Source organism: Ambystoma mexicanum, chromosome 1q (genome assembly GCF_040938575.1).
Source record: "Ambystoma mexicanum isolate Mex_15411 chromosome 1q, UKY_AmexF1_1, whole genome shotgun sequence".
NCBI classification, from domain to species: Eukaryota; Metazoa; Chordata; class Amphibia; order Caudata; family Ambystomatidae; genus Ambystoma; species Ambystoma mexicanum.
In genome coordinates, this window is record NC_090922.1 from 499,161,973 (window position 1) to 499,180,633 (window position 18,661).

Here is an 18,661-nt window from a genome sequence, read left to right on the forward strand (position 1 = left end):
TATTATTATGTCTATATCTGCCATATTTATAGCACTTGTTCTGCCCTCTAGTAATAGATTATCTGTCTTTCCTCATGTTGCTATTATAGTTTTCTCTGGTCAATTTCGAAATTGCTGCAACCAAATTTTCTTCTTCTTTATCTGGAACCCTCTCCTGAGCCTCCTGTGCACATCTGACTTCAGTATCTTGTGTTTTATTCTTTATTTCTATCAAGCATCTATCTCCTAATTCCATTGACCTGACAATGTCCATAGCTTGCTCTAAGCTCGAGTCTTTCGCCTGCCATAAGCGTTGTTGTATTTTGGAATCAGCAACTTGTAATGCCAATTGATCCCTCAAATACTCATCCGCCACTCCTGTGAATTTACATGTATCTATCAGCCCCTTTAAAGCAGCAATCAACAGTCTCTCCCTTGTTTTGCTTCTTCGAAAAAAATGATACCCCTCCAAACTATATTATATATTCCAAAATGTTTTGTTAGTTTAGCCACTGCCATTTCATATTTTCTATTGCTACCTGATCCTGTGGCTACCTCTTCAGATCCTTCAGCCACATTGTTCTGATCAGGCAAGGTTCTAAAGATTCGCAAGGCCTCAGTACCCACACAGTTTAACAATGTAGCCTCTCTCAGATCATCGTTAAATTTGGTTCCTCCCACCGCTCTCAGGTACACTTGAAAATTGTCCAACCATTGCTCCCAACTGCATATCGGGTTTCCTGGTTGCGCAAGAAATTTAATCAGTGCAGCAATGTTCTGCATTTTGAATGTTTATATTAATTGATATTGTCCTTGTTGACACTGAGCCTCACTTTTCCTCTTTTTTCTCTCCTGTTTAATTTTTTTTTTTTACTTTGCAGCACCCTTTATCTGTGCACTACCAGTCATCTGCCAAATATTTGCAGTGCACCATATTCTGTTTGCCACAATTGCAATATCTTTATTTTTCTCTTATTTGTGTTTTCATTTGTATTGGTTTCACAGTCATCATATGTATGCAGCAGTTGTAGTGTACCGTGAGTTTGTTCTTCTGACTAGTGTTTCAGTGTCACCACAGTATCATTAACACTCTGTTTGTCCGCATTGTGTTACGGAGTGTAGCCTCTTCCATACACTCTGAATAGGTTGTCTTGACAACCTATACTCATTAAAATGGCTGCCGAACCTTTTGATGTTTTTTTGAGGTCCTTTACCCTAATGCTGTGTATTCATTGCACTCGTGTGACATTCAAAAGATGCATTCCGCTTCTTCCATCAAACGTATGTATATTTATTTTTTTTTCTCATCGCCCTTGCACATGTGATTCACTAGGATCAACTCCTGAACATTTTCATGTGCCTCACGACTCTGGTCCTCCCATTTACTTGTATCAGGAAATCAATTGTTTCTCCTGTGCATACGGCCGTTCCTGTTCTCCTTCTTTGCATCAGGGTCCTCTAATCCTCTTCAGAACGGCCGATCCTCATCGCCATTTGTCATATAACTTATCTGTCTGGGCTCTTGGTGTGATTCAAATATATATATAACTTTATTTTAAGTATATAATGTAAGTGATTTCAATCTGGCACACACCTAAGTCAATGTCTATCATGTAATGCACAACCGAAATCCTTATTTATTTGTGTCTGAAAGTTATTTTATTCTGAACGATGTACCACTCATATCACACTCCTCTCCTGGAATCCCCCCCTCCCCCCCGGTCACACTGAAACAGGAATCAGGCTGGTTGGCAAAGTTAAAATATTGATTTATGTATTTACAAATTTATCACAATGGCCCTCATTAGGACCCTGGCGCTAAGGGGTTTGCGCCAGCGTTAGCTGCGCCGACCCCTTACCGCCAACTACGAGTTCCCATAGCGCCATGGTCATTTTTCCGCCCGCTTTTTGCGGGCGTAAAAATCCATGGCGCTATGGGACCTCGGTGTTAATTACGCCACCGTAGTGTACGGTGGCGTAATTAACACCTTCCCCACTCCCATTGAGCCCTATGGGGCCGAAATGGGAATGGGGAAGGGTAAATGGGTCAATGGGGACTTACCGCCCCGCCGACCTCGGAATGGGGCGGTAAGTCCGCCATCCGCCATGGCGTAAAGGGACTTTGCGCCATGGCGGAAAAGTCCGCCGATGGCGGAAAAAATCCGCCAGGGTCGTAATGAGGGCCAATATGTTTAATAGGTCACAATAATCACCAATGGGGTGATGTCACAATAAATAATCTCTTTAATACACAAGGAGTAATAGTGGGCAAAACAATTCAGCATAGAAATGATACTTTTGTGTGTGTTCCGATCAAATAGCAGTGTGGTTACGATTTCCCCCTGCACACCCCTTAACCCCCAACAGGCAATGTAAAGAGATAGGAGGAGAGAGAGTAGGTATTCAGCAATGGCAGAATTCAAACAAAATATCAATCCCAATTTCCCCCCAGCAACACAATAGAAAATAGAATTGATTGGCAAGCGGTCAGAATGGTTTTACAGCTATCTTGAGAATAGATTGGGTAAAAACACTAAATATGGTTTAAATTGCTGATATTGTTTAAATTCCTATGGGAGCCGCTTTGGATAATTGCACACAAACACTGGCAATGATTTGATACTAAGAAACAATGTGAAATCTTGCAATTTAGGTCGGAAGCCATCAAAAGCTGTTTTACACGTGTCAGAATTTCCAGAACTTTTCAGTGTGCAATAATCACAAATACGGGAGAACTGTATGGATTTGGGATTCAGTTTATATATGAATTAAATCTGTGGATGTTAGCTACACGCAGAAGTTAAAAGTTTGTTGCTAGCACAAAAATTGAGAAAGTTATGGACGTTTTCGAGATAGGCGCAAGAATGGGAAAGCAGGAATGCACTTTTAAAATGACAAATGGATTTCTTACACTAGGGGATGACTATGAAGAAACGAATACCACACAGAAGCACAGCCACCTGATCAGGGCGACTGCCTGCCGAGGAGCTCGCCTTCTTCAGATGAAATACATCAGCGGCAAAAATAATTTTAACAATACTAGTACAGGAAGAAGATAGGAGGGATATGATAGAGAGTTTAGACAATTCAAAAATACTCCTAACAATGCAGGTTCTGATAGGATGGATTTAAGATAGGGATTGACTATGGACAGTACATATGCTAGTGACACAGTTCTATCTATAGATACTCACTAGAAATGTTTTTACACTGAACCGTCAGGATTCTGGTCCGTCAAGATTTCAGGTCAGGGATTCTGGTTCTGGGACAGACTGCTGGGCACCTCGGACTGGACTGCGTCTGTTCACAGCACGGCACAGGACTGGATCAGGTCCTCCATGGTTTTGGTCACAGCGCGGCACCAGACTGGGTTGGATCTTTTGGTTCTGATGATAATTCTTCTAGCAGGCAAGCAGTACAGCACAGCCCGGCTGTCTTTTGGTTCCCCGTAGGTTCCTGGGGTTGGTTCTGGAAATGTAAGGCCTAGCTGAAAATGGTTCAGCTATGCAATGGGTTTTTCTGCTTGCCACGTTTCTGGAGTCTGGAGCAAGTAAGATGGATGGTTCTGCAATAGGGTGCTTCGCCAGCAATCTGATAGTGGTTGAATCTGTCTGTCCTTTCTGAGTGCTGAGCTGTCTCTATTTATCCTTATGATAAAGGGGTGTGTGTGCTAGTTTATCCTAAGCTCGCCCCTCTGACAGGGATTGGTGAAGGTCACCCCTCTTCCTTGATGGGAGAAAAACAGTGTGTCATTTTTATGGTGTGTGTTTATGAGGCCTAGAGTCCACCCCTAGCCTCTTGAACACAAAATCTATTTTTGATACAATACATATTTACAAATGTGCAACCTCTACAACAGGCATATATACAGATTACATATTTTGTGTAGCAGATACTCCGCCAAGCCCCGTTGCTGTAGGATCTAGTGTCTGCTTTTCGCAAAATTTTGCCCTTTTCATCCGGAACACAAAGTCCAATTTAGGTGCAAATTACTACAAATGTGCGTCGTTGAAAATGGGCACACATGTATAAAGTTTCATACTTCTATCAGAAATACATTTTGTGTAATATCACTTTTTCTGCCGTTTCTTCCCAGAACATGTCACAGAGTTCTGGCGCCTTTTCACCTGTGCATCCAAAAATTACATTAACAATGCTGTTATTTATATATTTTGCACAATTTTACATAGGGAGTTATCAATCTTTTTAAAATGTGTCTTTTGTCCTTATTAAGCAACAAATGGTAGTTTAGCTCCGTCCCTCTGGTCCTTCACTGGGACCCAGGAACATCTCCTCCCTGTTTCTCCTGGGCAGAGGCCATTTATGACTTCACAATTCGCATTTCCTGTAGCTGGAGAATGTCCATTGTCTCCTTCCCCCTGCAAATCAAATTCTTCCCACCACCCTGTAATCATCACATAGGTGTGATTTCCTGCTGGAGAGGACTGGAGAGAGAGCTGTTATTTCAGTTTGGGTGGCTTTTAGCCAGGCTTAAATTTAAGGTTAATTCTGTTTCATTTTTTCTTTGTCTAAAATAAACTTGTGATTTCAAAGTTGCAGCTAGAACACTTCTTCCAGATTCTACACGATGGGCTCAAACAATTACAACATAGATTACTATCAAGAACAGGCCACTTAGATTTCAAACATTAGATTTCAGTTTGTACAAGTTTACAATTTTAATGCAGGTTTCTGACAGCTGTCATTCAGGCGGCCGAGGGTACTGCGCCCAGATTTTTGACAGATTTCACAGGCAGGCAACTTTTGCTGTGGATGTTTCTTTGATACTTTCAGCTTTTCAAGACATTGTGAGTTCACAATGATTTCTTATACTAAGTGAATTGTAGCACCCAGTAAGAATTTTGGATGTTTAAGAGTGTTTTGTGCCGGCATTCTGCAGTTTCAGCAACAAAGAAAAAAATTTAAAGCAAGATTTTGGGGTTTCCTTCGGCAGAGCACTGCTTTACCCTCTGTACTCCATTTTCACTTGTTGTATCAGGAGCGAGATCTCTGTTCCACCACTGACAACATGCATGGCAGATTGGGCAGCCATCTTTTTGTGCTTTGCAGAGCGTGAATTTCAGAGGTTTTGGCGCACACAAGGTTTTGCAGCCATGTTGATGTTTCTGGCACCATCAGAATACAGTGATGCCGCATGGCAGAGCAAAAGTGGGTTGAATCATCCCACAGAGCCCCCCCTCACGACTTGAGGTTGACCACCCGTCAAGGGGAAGTCGGGAGATAGGGATGTTCATTCTTTCTTTTTGGTCCAAGTGGAAAAATGTGTCTGCTTCTCCCATCAGTGCTGGATCGACAGGGTCTCCTCGTCGGTTCTGGATGGGAGTGTGGAGCGATACTCCAGGCCCCTTGGGTCTTTCCTCCCGGTCCCCGAGTGGCCCTCCTTGGTGCTTAGAATCCTTGGTTTCAGTGCTATTAAACAGAACAGAGCATGTTTATGGACTTGTCCCCACTACTATTCATGTAGTGGGGCAGATGCATACATTTGGCATATCCATTACAATATTCCCCGCCTGTAATTCCCATGATTTTAACAGGTGGAATGGTTTTAACAGTTGGAACTTCCTAGGGATCCGGAATGTCCCCCTTTGGGTTTCCGGTTGGCTCCTCTATTTGCCGCAGAGTATGCTGGGGATGGCAACTCTTCGGCTGGTTGATGTGGACCCACTTGTCTTCCCCTTCTGCCAAACTGCCCTTGGGGATGCAGATTTTGTAGGTGACTGGTGAAAGTCTGTCTACAATTTCAAAAGGACCCTGCCAACTAGGGAGGAATTTGCGCTGTTTGGCTTGGTTCCTTTGGAAATTGTACAAATAGACCCGGTCTCCTACTTGGTATTCTTTTTTAGTTGTCTTAAGGTCATAGTGGGTCTTCATACTGTCTGCAGATCTTTCTAGATTCCGCTGAGCATAGGAAAAAGCATGTTGAAGGTGTTTTCTCAGATTCTCAACATACTCATGAGTTGTGGAGGCATTTATCAAGGTCTGCTCTTGGGTTCTGTAGAGCAGATGCTGGGGAAACAACATCCTTCGTCCAGTCATCAGCTCAAATTGAGACATTTGTGTTGCAGAAGGGGTAGATCTGATGGCCATCAGGACAAGAGGTCATTGAATGTCCCAACTTGCTCAGAATCTGCCACAAACGTTTTTAATATGCTCACAATTGACTTGTTGTATCTCTCAACTCCACCACTAGAGGCTCACCGGTAGGCAATGTGTAGTTTCCTTTTGACCCCAAGTATCTCCCACATCTTTGTCATCACTTCGCTACTGAAGTGGCTACCTCTATCTGACTCAATCCTTTGGGGTAGTCCAAAACACGAGAATATGTGATTGATCATCAGGGCAGCTGCTGTTTCGGCCTTGCAATTTGGGGCCGGCAGACATTCCACCCATTTAGTGAACAAGCATGCTACGCTCAACATGTACTTGTTCCCCCTAGAGGAGCGAATCACAGGCCCGATAAAATCGACTTGTAAATCTGACCAAGGTAGTGTCATCCCCCTGTTCTGGAGGGGAGCATGATGTGTGAGTGATGTTGGCTGAAATTGTGCACACACAAGGCACCCCTTCAAGTGTTGGCCGAGGTCCTGCCCATTGTGTGGCCAGTATGCAACCTCTCTCAAGATTTCTAGTGTCGTATGAAACCCCCGATGACCGGCTGTAGCCGCATCATGGGCGTGACTTAGCATCAGGCTTTGGAATGAGGTGGGGACCACCCACTGGTCATGGCCAGCTATGGATCTCCTCACCAACAAACCGTCTTGGATTCGGAACATTTTTGGACATTTCATCAACACTCTGAGGTCCTCTCTCCCTATGTAATCGGTATCCGTCAGGGGAAAGTTCTCAGGGTCCTCAATGTGTTGATAAAACTTACCAATTATCAGATCCCCTTTTTGAGCCGTAATCAAATCAGCATCTGGGGTCTCCTTACACTATTGTGCAGTTGAGAGTTGATTGTGAGCATTTGTCTGGGACCTAGTGATAGCAGTGACCTGGATTTCCCCAACAGGGACTCGATCTCAAGTAGATCCCCTTGGATGGCTCTGGTTTTGGCCAGCTGATCAGCGAGGTCATTACCAGTTTTGTCTGGTCCCTCTATTTGAGAGTGACTCTTGATCTTTTTCCAGTAGATGGTCATCCCATTCGAGGCGACCAGATCATCAATATTTTGTATTAATTTTACATGTTTCAATGGTTTGTTATTAGCACATAGCATGCCTCTGGTTTTCCAGTTAACCAGGTGCTCCACGAACCTGTTCCGTACATAATCCAAATCAGTGATTATAACCAGTTCGTGGAATTGGTGTTGGACAGCAGTGAGGATGGCTTGATGCACAGCCATCAACTCTGCCACTTGACTACTTCGGGGACCGATTTTGTACCCAGCGGAGGGTTCTGGGGCATCATTCACCCATGCATTCCCTAGACCGGCCACAAGTTCTTTTTCCCTGTTGTTGTCAACATGGTAGGAGCACCCATCCACATAGACAGTGGGAATTCCCTCACACTGGTCTTCTTCATAGACTTTGTGTGGGGAATTAAGGTATGCCTCCATGTTGTCCTTGATTTTAAGACTTTCGTCCTCGAGACAATTTTCTCTGGCACAATCATGCAAGTCAGCCAGAGCTTGCATGAGGGGACTCTTCTTGTTTTGGCCATATCTGACCTCCACAGGAAAGCCTTGAATTGACAGAATCCAGGAGGTAATTCAGGAATTACTCACATTTCCGGCCCGGATTCTGTCACTTTGAAGATATTGCAAAGGTTTGTGTGGAGTCTCCACTATGATGTGTTCCCCCTGGATAAACGGGAGGTAATTCTTCAATGCCCTTACCGTAGCCAGGAGTGCCTTCACACAATCGTTGAATTTTTCCTCCACAGAGGATAAAGTCTTACTCGCATAGGAGTTTACTTTAATGACCTTGTCATGCTTTTGATATAATACTGCAGTCAAGCATGTATTTGAGAACCTGTCTTCAAAGAAGAACTCCTTGTTTTTGACAGGGTAAGCTAGGCAAGGCGCTTGTGAGAGGCTTCTTTTGAGTTGTCTTACTGCCTACAGCTTGTTGTGGACCCCACTCCCACTTGACCCCCCCTTCAAAAGATGGATCAGGGGTCTTGTGATTTCTGCATAGTCCTCAATGAACTTTCTGCTGTAATTAGTTAGTCCAAGGAGGCTCCTTAGTTCCTGCAGAGTTGTGGGGTCTTTTATTTTCTGGAGTGCTTCTACTTTCTTTTCCTGGGGACAGAGACCCTGAGCAGTTATCTCATGCCCCAAGAAATTGACACGGGTTCTGCACCACTGTGCCTTTTGAAAGGAGAGTTTTGCTCCGGCAGCCCTCAACTGTGCAAGAACATAACGGATCTCTGCTCTGTGTTCCTCCACAGTTGAGCATTTGACTAGAACATCCATCATCCACATAGGCCAGGTTACCCCTTTCACCCAGGTCGGGCATGGCCTTGTGTAGAAAAATGTTAAATTCATTGCCGGAATTTATATATCCGAAGGGATTCCGGGTCCACGTATACTGCTGCGCCCCAAAGGTAAAGGCCAGTGTGTATTGGTCCTCCCTACTGACAGGTACAATCCAGTACCCATTGGTCAGGTCTATTGCCGTGAATACCTTTGACCCCTGGATCTGGGCCAGCCCTTGGTCAATGTAGGGAAGATGCCATCGGGAAGTATGGACCCGTTTGTTGAGCTCCCTTATGTCAGCACAAAGTCTCCACTGGCCGTTAGGTTTCAAAATCCCCAGCACTGGATTATTGAAGGTGGAGAAGTCCCTGGTCAAAGTGCTGATTTGGACTGATGGCTTCAGGTGGGGAAGGCAGTCCTCGTGGACTTGAAAGATCACCTCATCCTTCCTGAAGTCACAAGTCACATCTTCCTTACCATAAGGGTAGGAGGTGTACACCAGGAAATTCCCCCCAGGACGGGTGAAGATCCTGTCTGGTGTTGTGTCATTGTCGATATCACTGTCAAAACAGTCCTTGGGGATTGGTCCTAACAGTTCATTACCTAAATCTATGGAAAAATGTTGGTCATCAACCGCCATTCCAATAATGGTGCCTGCGGCCAGAGTGATACTCTTTAGGACGCTGTTATCCACCTCTATTGGAATGGTGTTGTGTTCTATGTTGACTAGTGGTGTTGGGTTTACCCCCAACCCTTGCTGTTGGAACTGAGCATTAAGATGGATATAGGTGTCAGGGTTTTCAGTTTCTGTCCTCTTTTAATTTTTACTTCCAGTGAGAATTGTCAGGTCCGTTCTGGGATGGTGACTTCCTCTCCAATCTGAATTTCAACTGCATATGGCAGCAGTTGCGCTGACCAAAAACGCTTTCTCTGGGTCATCAAAGTCCATGGGATTACCCACTAATCAGGACCAAGCTTTGAAGTTTATTAGGTCCAAACTAATGGCAAAGCGATTGAGAATGTCACTGCCTAAGTAAAATGCAGCAGGGACATCTTGCACAACCCAACATTTATGGACTATGCTCTTGTGGCCTATGGAAATTTTGAGCATACACCTGCTAGGCAGGAGATGTTTTGAATTGCGTGTTTCCAGGTCCATTTCCCGTTTGTCTAACAGTTTAAATGTGGGAATGGCTGGATCTTTTGGGAGTTGGCGGAACATGGCCTCGCTGATGAAGCTCTTACTGCTGTTCACACATACTCGGGCGAGAACATAGTCCTTTCCCTCATTTAACTGAATAGGGGTGAACAACTGCTCTCCAATTTTCTGAATATCAGCCAGGCTTTGAGCTGATTTCTCAACTTTTTGGACTATAGGAATGGGATTCTCTGATTGTGAACTTGTATAGAATTTCAGAGTGTTTCCTTCCAGTGTGGAATGCCACCTTAGACTGGAAGGAAGGTTGATTTTCAGAAAAAGAGAGGACTCCCCATCACCAGTTTGTTGTCCTACTGCAATTACTGTCACGTCTGGGATTTGATTATTCTGGAAGTGAAATTTTATTTGGTCAGGTTTTTGTTCAACCATGTGGGATGTGCCGTTGAAACTAACATGGTTGACATTCTTTCAATTTTATTGGTTGGCTAGTCTGGGTCCAGAGGACCTTGTTTACACAATCTACGAGGGGAGACAACCTACGCAAGATGTCATTCCCTAGTAAACAAAGTGTGCCCTCAGGAGTTACAACTATGACCGGGTGCTTCACCTTGTGTCGCCCAATTTTAATGTACAAATCCACAGTCCCCTCGACGGGAATTTCCTTCCCGTCGAAGTTCTGAAGTTGTCCAGGAAGAGGGGTGAGAGGAATTTGGTATTTCTCCCCCTTCCCGAATTCAGTTGATCAAAGGCCCTTTTTGACAGAAGGGTAGCTTGGGATCCAGTATCCACCAGTGCCAAAATTATACATTGTCCCTGTATTTGGACCGGGGCATAAAATCTTCCCTCCTTTTCCTCAAGGGGGCAAAGATAATGCACATTTTTGGCCAACTGGTGGGTTAGTTTCTTTGCTTTGGATACTGATAGAGAGGTGATTCGGGCAGGACTTTGTTTGGGCTCTTGGGAATCTGTAAGAAAAAGGGGACAGCTTGACATGGGGGAAGTTTTGGGTTCCCCTGGTTCTGATTCTGGGCTGCCCCTCCCCCCCTTTTTGGAGGCAATCACCAGGATGGGTTTGAACCAGGGGATTTTCGTGCTGGTCATTCTGGGTACTGATGATGGGTGGTTCTAACTCGGTCCCCACATCTACCCAGTCTGGATTTGGATCCTTTGGGACCCATTTCTCTTTGGGAGGAGTTCCCCCATCCCTGAAGGAGAAGATCCTTTTCCCAAGATTCTCGGAGGATCCCTCTCCTTCAAACCGGAACATTTGCACCTCCTCCACAAAATGGGTCTTTTTCGGTTCTTTACTTCTCCTACCCGCCCTCTTCTTCTTGGGTTGCAGCCTTTCGGGGGCAGGAGATTTTGGTTCTGGTTCCTGGGTTTCCAGCAGCTTTTCACAAGTGGGGAAGGAAGCTTCCTCCAATGCTTTACACCCCCCTTCCCCTTGTGCATCCTCCCTGGGAACCAGTGGTTTGTCAGGGTTCTTCCCCGTCGTTGTTCTGGGACACCAGACCCGAGGAGTTCTGAGCCGCCATGCTCATCTGAGGGTTCTGTTGAGCCCTCAGTCTGCGACCCAGATCCTGTGCCATGTTCTGGACCTGGCACTCTAGTTGGGACACCCGCTCTGGCTGATACAGGGTCCTCAGATCTACCCTGGGTTGATCCCGGGAAGGGTAACTATCCCTTCTCGCAAAATACCCCTGGTTCGGAAAGTTTGGGTACCCCTCCACCCTTGTCCTCCCATCTCCCGGATTGGGCTGTCTGGGCTCATAAAAGTGGGGAAAGAAGGATGGGTTGTTTTGTGGGTTGAAGTTTGGCGGGTACCTGGGAAAGAAATGTTGTCTCTTATTTGGGTGATAACTGCCCTCCTGGGAAAAATGAGGCGGGGAGTTCCCTGGGTTTCCTGCTGTCTGGTTGGACCCCCCCCCCTTGGGCTGGAGGAGTCCACACATAGCCCATGATGGGTATATTTCCCATGTAGCGTGGGCTGAGGTAGTCAGGGGATTTAGGGGTCTCATTTGTGGGGTTACCTCCCTGGCTCCATTTGGGATTGGCCCGAGGGCCTTCTGGGTTTGGAGTTGGTTGGATTCTGCACGGGAAGGTTTTTAGCCGCCCCCCTTTCTCCAGATCTAAAATGGGGGCAACCTTCACCTCCGCCAACTTAGCAGCAGCAGAGGTGTTGGTTGTTTTGGAGTTTTTGCTACTTTTTTTATTTTCTAATGGCTTCTGTACTTCATAGATGCACGTTGCTTGTTCAATGACCCAGTCTAGTGATCGTTTCTCATGAAAGTCCCTCAATAGCTGGGTCATAATATTCTTAGGGAGAGCATGAAAGAAGGTGTTCACAAATTCATTTCTGTCTGTGCGCACCCTTCTAGTGCTCTGCACAAAGGCACGTTTTAATTCCTGAACAAATTCTTGTGGGGCCTGGTCTTCCCCACATTGTAAGTTGTAGGCTGCCTTGCGAGCCTCTTGAGGGTTCCTATGGATGGAAAAATGTTTCAGGATGGCCGCCCTATACGTAGACCATCTGGAATGGTTCTGATCCTCTAGCCCCGCAAAGAAGCTGGAGTACTCAGGAGAAAATGTCCACTTTACATACTGAATACAGCTTTGGCTGTCCTTCAGATGGAAAGTGTCTATCATCTGTTCAAATAACTCAAGGTGCTCGCAAACCGAATATTTAGCATTTTGTGGTAGGGCGCGATGACGCTCCTAATAGCTTTTATTTGTTTTAGGGGATCCTTGAGTAAAGCCCTCTTGACTTTGTTGGCCTTTTTAGTCCTTGTCACCCTGGTCCCCTCATCCTCTGACGCAGAGGCACTGCTACCAGAGGTGGCTGTCTGGTCTTCTAGGCTCTCCCGGATTCTGCGAGCTTGGGAATGGCTGGCAGAATGTGGGGACCTAGTTCCTTGGGTCCTGTGGTGCTCAGAAGTGTCTTCTGACTCTTCCTTGCTCCCAGATTTGGCTGAGTACCCCCCCTCCACTGTGCTAGCTGGGAAGAGGTTTTTAGTATGCTCTTAAGGGGCCTAGTCTCATGGAGTTCCCCACCAAATGTTACCGACTGATCTCTGGGTAAGTTGTATTTCTGAGGATCCATTTCTCTGATTCTCCCTTCACTGGAGTCTCCCTGATCAGAGACGATGGCCCTAGCACTTGGGAACCCATACATAGATGCCCGCCCATACATTTCTGGGAGGCACTGACCTATTAGCCCCATATTTCCCATTGGGTTGAAGTCTACAATCCCCGTGGCCCTTGGTTCATGTGAGCCAGTGAACAAGGGGGTGGCAGAGTCCATGAAATTTAAGAGATTAAAGTCTCTGGTGCCAGGGTTCCTGGGGTTATGCTCAGGGGTTTCCCTCTCACATCTGACCTCATCTCTCTCAGCCCCTACTCCCTGTTGGCATGCAAGAATCTGACCCTTTTGTTCTTCTATTAAGGCCTTACTGGTCTCCATTAGTTGTTCCTGCATGGCTACCTGTCTATGGAGCCTGTCATTTTTCTCACAGAGAGCCTCATTGTCTCTCTGTGCTTCCTGTCTGATTTGGGAGTATTGGGTACATTTTTGCTGCAGGAGGCTCACCTCCTGAGTTCTGTCCTTACTGGCCTGGTCATCCTTTGCCAGAGCATCTTCCACCCTCCTGGTGTGCTCTAACAGCTTTTCATAGTCCATTTTGAGTTCACCTAGTCCCTGAAGGGCCAGGTGATTTTCTTCCACCTTGGTATTTAAATAGTTGACTTCCTGGCCTAAGGCGTCCCTTTCCTGAATTAGAGTACCCCTCTGTGCAGCCAGGTCGTCCCTTTGTTTTTTGAATGCACCAGCTTTCCGGCGCTCTTCGTGAAATTCTGTTTGGGATTCAAGGTCTTTGAGAATGAATTTATTATTTTCCTCTTTTAATTTGTCTAAGCGGTTCTCTAAAGTGACCACCTGTTCTACGTATGCTCAGTTAAAGGTTAATTGTTGTTCTAGCTTTTGTTGGCTCTGTAGTAGAGAGTCCAATCTTTCTTGACACTCTTTTTGCAGTGTCAGTAATTTGGTGTCTTGCTCTCCCTTCTCTTGCTGCAGGAGATCCAGATCTTCTTTTACTTTTGTCAGGTACTGCCTGTTTCACTCGCTGATTCTTGGCTCTTTTGTAGCCTATGGCTGCAGAGGCCAGATCAGTTTGGTTCTTTTCTAGGGATTGTACTTGCCTTTTTGCCAGGTCTAGGTTTTTGGCATATTTTTCCTGTATTACTCCAATATTGTGGTACAAGTTCGCCGCTATTTTGGCAATTTTACATTGTTCTTCTTTTACTCTTGGGGCCATATACAGTTCACTAGGTGCCTGATGTAATGGACCCTGGTCCTGCCATTTATCTAATTCTGTGGCAGTGGCTTGTTGTTTGATTTCCTGCAGCCAGGCATTCTGATCCTGCTCAACCCAGTCACCCCTGACAAATACTTTGTGCAGTAGGTGTTCTTTTGCCATATTAATTTCCACTGGGGTCACCATTCCGGAAATATTAATTTCCTTCTGACTTATCTCAGGGTTACTTTTACCTTTGCAAACCAGGCCAAACTCCTTTGAGTGTTTCTATTGAAGGGTGTTTTTGCAGTGTAGCACAGTGTGGTAGCCCAACAAGGTGTATGTACCCCGTCAGTTAGCACGCTGTGTTAGACTGTCACAAGTGGTATGTCTAATTCAGGATCTCGTGACGAGCCCCCAATCTGTAAGTGATTTCAATCCGGCACACACCTAAGTCAATGTCTAGCGTGTAATGCACAACTGAAATCCTTATTCATTTGTGTCTAAAAGTTCTTTTATTCTGATTGATGTACCACTCATATCACGCCCCTCTCCTGGAACCCTCCTCCCCCCCGGTCACACTGTACCAGGAATCAGGCTGGTTTGCAACGTTAAAATATTGATTTATGTATTTACAAATGTATCATAATATGTTTAATGGGTGCACAATGATCACCAATGGGGAGATGTCACACTAAATAATCTCTTTAATACACAAGGAGTAATAGTGAGCAAAACAATTCAGCACAGAAATGATACTTTTGTGTGTGTTCCGATCAAATAGCAGTGTGGTTACGATTTCCCCCTGTACACCCCTCAATCCCCCAATGGGCAATGAAAAGAGATAGGAGGAGAGAGAGCAGGTATTCAGGAATGGCAGAATTCAAACATAATATCAATCCCAATTTCCCCCAGCAACACAAGAGAAAAACAGAATTGATTGGCAAGCTGTCAGAATGGTTTTACAGTTATCTTGAGAATGGATTGGGTAAAAACACTAAATATGGTTTAAATTGCTGAAATTATTTAAATTATTATGGGAGCCGCTTTGGATAGTTGCACACAAACACTAGCAATGATTTGATACTAAGAAACAATGTGAAATCTTAAAATTAAGGTCGGAAGCAATCAAAAGCTGTTTTACACGTGTCAGAATTTCCCTAAAACGAAATTTGCTGCAAACTTTTCAGTGCACGATAATTGCGATTACGGGAGAACCGTATAGATTTGGGATGCAAATTAAAGCTGTGGATGTTAGCTACAAGCAGAAGTTGAAATTTTGTGTCTAGCACATACATTGAAAAATTTATGGACGGTTTAGTGAGGTCGTTTTTCGAGATAGGCGCAAGAATGGGAAAACAGGATTGCACTTTTAAAATGACAAATGGATTTCTTACACTAGGGGATGACTATGAAGAAACGAATACCACACAGAAGCACAGCCACCTGATCAGGGCGACTGCCTGCCGAGGAGCTCGCCTTCTTCAGATGAAATACATCAGCGGCAAAAATAATTTTAACAATACTAGTACAGGAAGAAGATAGGAGGGATATGATAGAGTTTAGACAATTCAAAAATGCTCCTAACAATGCAGGTTCTGAAGACAAGATAGGATGGATTTAAGATAGGGATTGACTATGGACAGTACATATGCTAGTGACACAGTTCTATCTATAGATACTCACTAGAAATGGTTTTACATGGAACCGTCAGGATTCTGGTCCGTCAAGATTTCTGGGCAGGGATTCTGGTCAGGGATTCTGGTTCTGGGACAGACTGCTGGGCACCTCGGACTGGACTGCGTCTGTTCACAGCATGGCACAGGACTGGATCTGGTCCGCAATTGTTTTGGTCACAGCGCGGCACCAGACTGGATTGGATCTTTTGGTTCTGAGGATAATTCTTTTAGCAGGGAAGCAGTAGAGCACAGTCCAGCTGTCTTTTGGTTCCCCGTAGGTTTCTGGGGTTGGTTCTGGAAATTTAAGGCCTAGCTGAAAATGGTTCAGCTATGCAATGGGTTTTTCTGCTTGGCAAGTTTCTGAAGTTTGGAGCAAGTAAGATGGATGGTTCTGCAATAGGGTGCTCCGCCAGCAATCAGATAGTGGTTGAATCTGTCTATCCTTTCTGAGTGCTGAGCTGCCTCTATTTATCCTTATGATAAAAGGGTGTGTGTGCTGGTTTATCCTAAGCTCGCCCCTCTGACGGGATCGGTCAAGGTCTCCCCTCTTCCTTGATAGGAGAAAAACAGTGTGTCATTTTTATGGTGTGGGTTTTTGAGGCCTAGAGTCCACCCCTAGCCTCTTGAACACAAAATCTATTTTCGATACAACACATATTTACAAATGTGCAACCTCTAGAATAGGCATATATATAGATTACATATTTTTTGTAGCAGATACTCCTCCAAGCCCCGTCGCTGTAGGATCTAGTGTCTGCTTTTCACAGAATTTAGCCATTTTCATCCGGAACACAATGTCCAATTTAGCAGCACATTTCTACAAATGTGCATGTTGAACAGGGGCACACGTGTATAAAGTTTCATACTTCTATCAGAAATACATTTTGTGTAATATCACTTTTTCACTGTTTCTTCCCAGAACATGTCACAGAGTTCTGGCGCCTTTTCACCTGTGCATCCAAAAATTACATTAACAATGCTGTTATTTATATATTTTGCACAATTTTACATAGGGAGTTATCAGTCTTTTTCAAATGTGTCTTTTGTCCTTGTTAAGCAACAAATGATAGTTTAGCTCCGTCCCTCTGGTCCTTCCCTGGGACCCAGGAACGCCTGGGACCCAGGAACATCTCCTCCCTGTTTCTCCTGGGCAGAGGCCATTTATGACTCTTCACACTTCGCATTTCCTGTAGCTGGAGGATGTCCATTGTCTCCTTCCCCCTGCAAACCAAATTCTTCCCCCCACCCTGTAATCATCACATAGGTGTGATTTCCTGCTGGAGAGGACTGGAGAGAGAGCTGTTATTCCAGTTTGGGTGGCTTTTAGCCAGGCTTAAATTTAAGTTTAATTCTGTTGCATTTTTTACTTGGTTTAAAATAAACTTGTGATTTCAAACTTGCAGCTAGAACACTTATTCCAGATTCGACACAATGGGCTCAAACAATTACAACATAGATTACTCTCAAGAACAGGCCACTTAGATTTCAAACATTAGATTTCAGTTTGTACAAGATTACAGTTTTAATGCAGGCTTCTGACAGCTGTCATTCAGGCGGCCGAGGGTACTGCGCCCAGATTTTTGACAGATTTCACAGGCAGGCAACTTTTGCTGTGGATGTTTCGTTGATACTTTCACCATTTCAATACATTGTGAATTCACAATGATTTCTTGGATGTTTAATAGTGTTTTGTACCGGCATTCTGCAGTTTCAGCGACAAAGAAAAAGATTTAAAACAAGATTTTGGGGTTTCCTTTGGCAGAGCACTGCTTTTCCCTCTGCACTCCATTTTCACTTGTTGTGGAGCCCAGTGACATGTTTCAGGAGCGCAATCTCTGTTCCACCACTGACAACATGCATGGCAGATTGGGCAGCCATCTTTTTGTGCTTTGCAGAGCGCGAATTTCAGAGGTTTTGAAGCACACAAGGGTTTTGCGGCCATTTTGATGTGTCTGGCACCATCAAAACACAATGATGCTGCATGGCAGAACAAAAGTGGGTCGAATCATCCCACAACAAGTAATGAGGTCCCCCCAGAGCGGTTGCTGCCTTACAGTATCTCCGGTTTCTCTCTCATATGATTCTGGAATCTCGTGAGATTCCAGAATCATATTACATCACCAGTGACACACCGAGGGAATGAATACCATACATAACACAGGGGCATTTAAAAAAGGTCTTGCTTGTGGCCTCTGGACTCGGCTGGAGCCTCACAGATACAGTCCACAGGGATGGGCAATGTTGGTTACTTGGCTGAGGCTGGGCCAAAAGCCATTAGCACTGCAATGTACCCATTGGCCGGAGGTTCATGCCCAGGCAAAGGGGCTATGGGAACTGCGTGCCGTGCCAAGTGAGTACTGTGGGTATGATACTGAAAACAGGAAAATCCGGTGACAAAAAGGAATGTTATGATTAACGTTACTTTTAAAAAAGACACTGAGATTCAGTGAAATACGTGATTAAATGGTCTCCATGTTTGCAGTGTATAACAGAAAAACCTTCATATTCAACAGGTTCTGTTCCTAAAGTAACTAAAACATGGACTCCACCAGGATAAACCAACCATACCCGCATATACACACCACATAGGCAGAGTTCAAAGATAACATGAGCAGCCCAAAGGCATGAAGATAAGCAGAAAATTGATTAGGATGACTTTAAATAAGATGTGAGGGCTAACACCACAACACAATCAAACACAAAAATGAACTGCAAACGTTTTGAAGACCCGCATTTCCATACTACTCAACAACAGGCATTGAGTGATATCGACATTGAGTTGTCAAAATTCAAAAGGTTCTGCAAGTGTTGATAGAAATGTCATGCACTGTCTCAAGTGACCTTAATGTCATCAAATGTAGGACATCCTGAAGCATGTTTGCAAAATATTTTATACCTAGATATGAAATCTGAAGATTTTAAGCAGTCATTTAAAGATGGCTTCAAGCTTTCAAAAGAAAGGTTCAAAGTCTAAACTCTTACGAGAAAAAAGTGCATGTTGGCAGCAGTGTTACCCACAAGCAGGCAAGTAGCCTGTGCTATTCACAGCGGTCATGGCATCAGTTTCTTCACAAGCGCCCGTGATGACTATTATGTTACTCACAAGCAGATAAGTAGC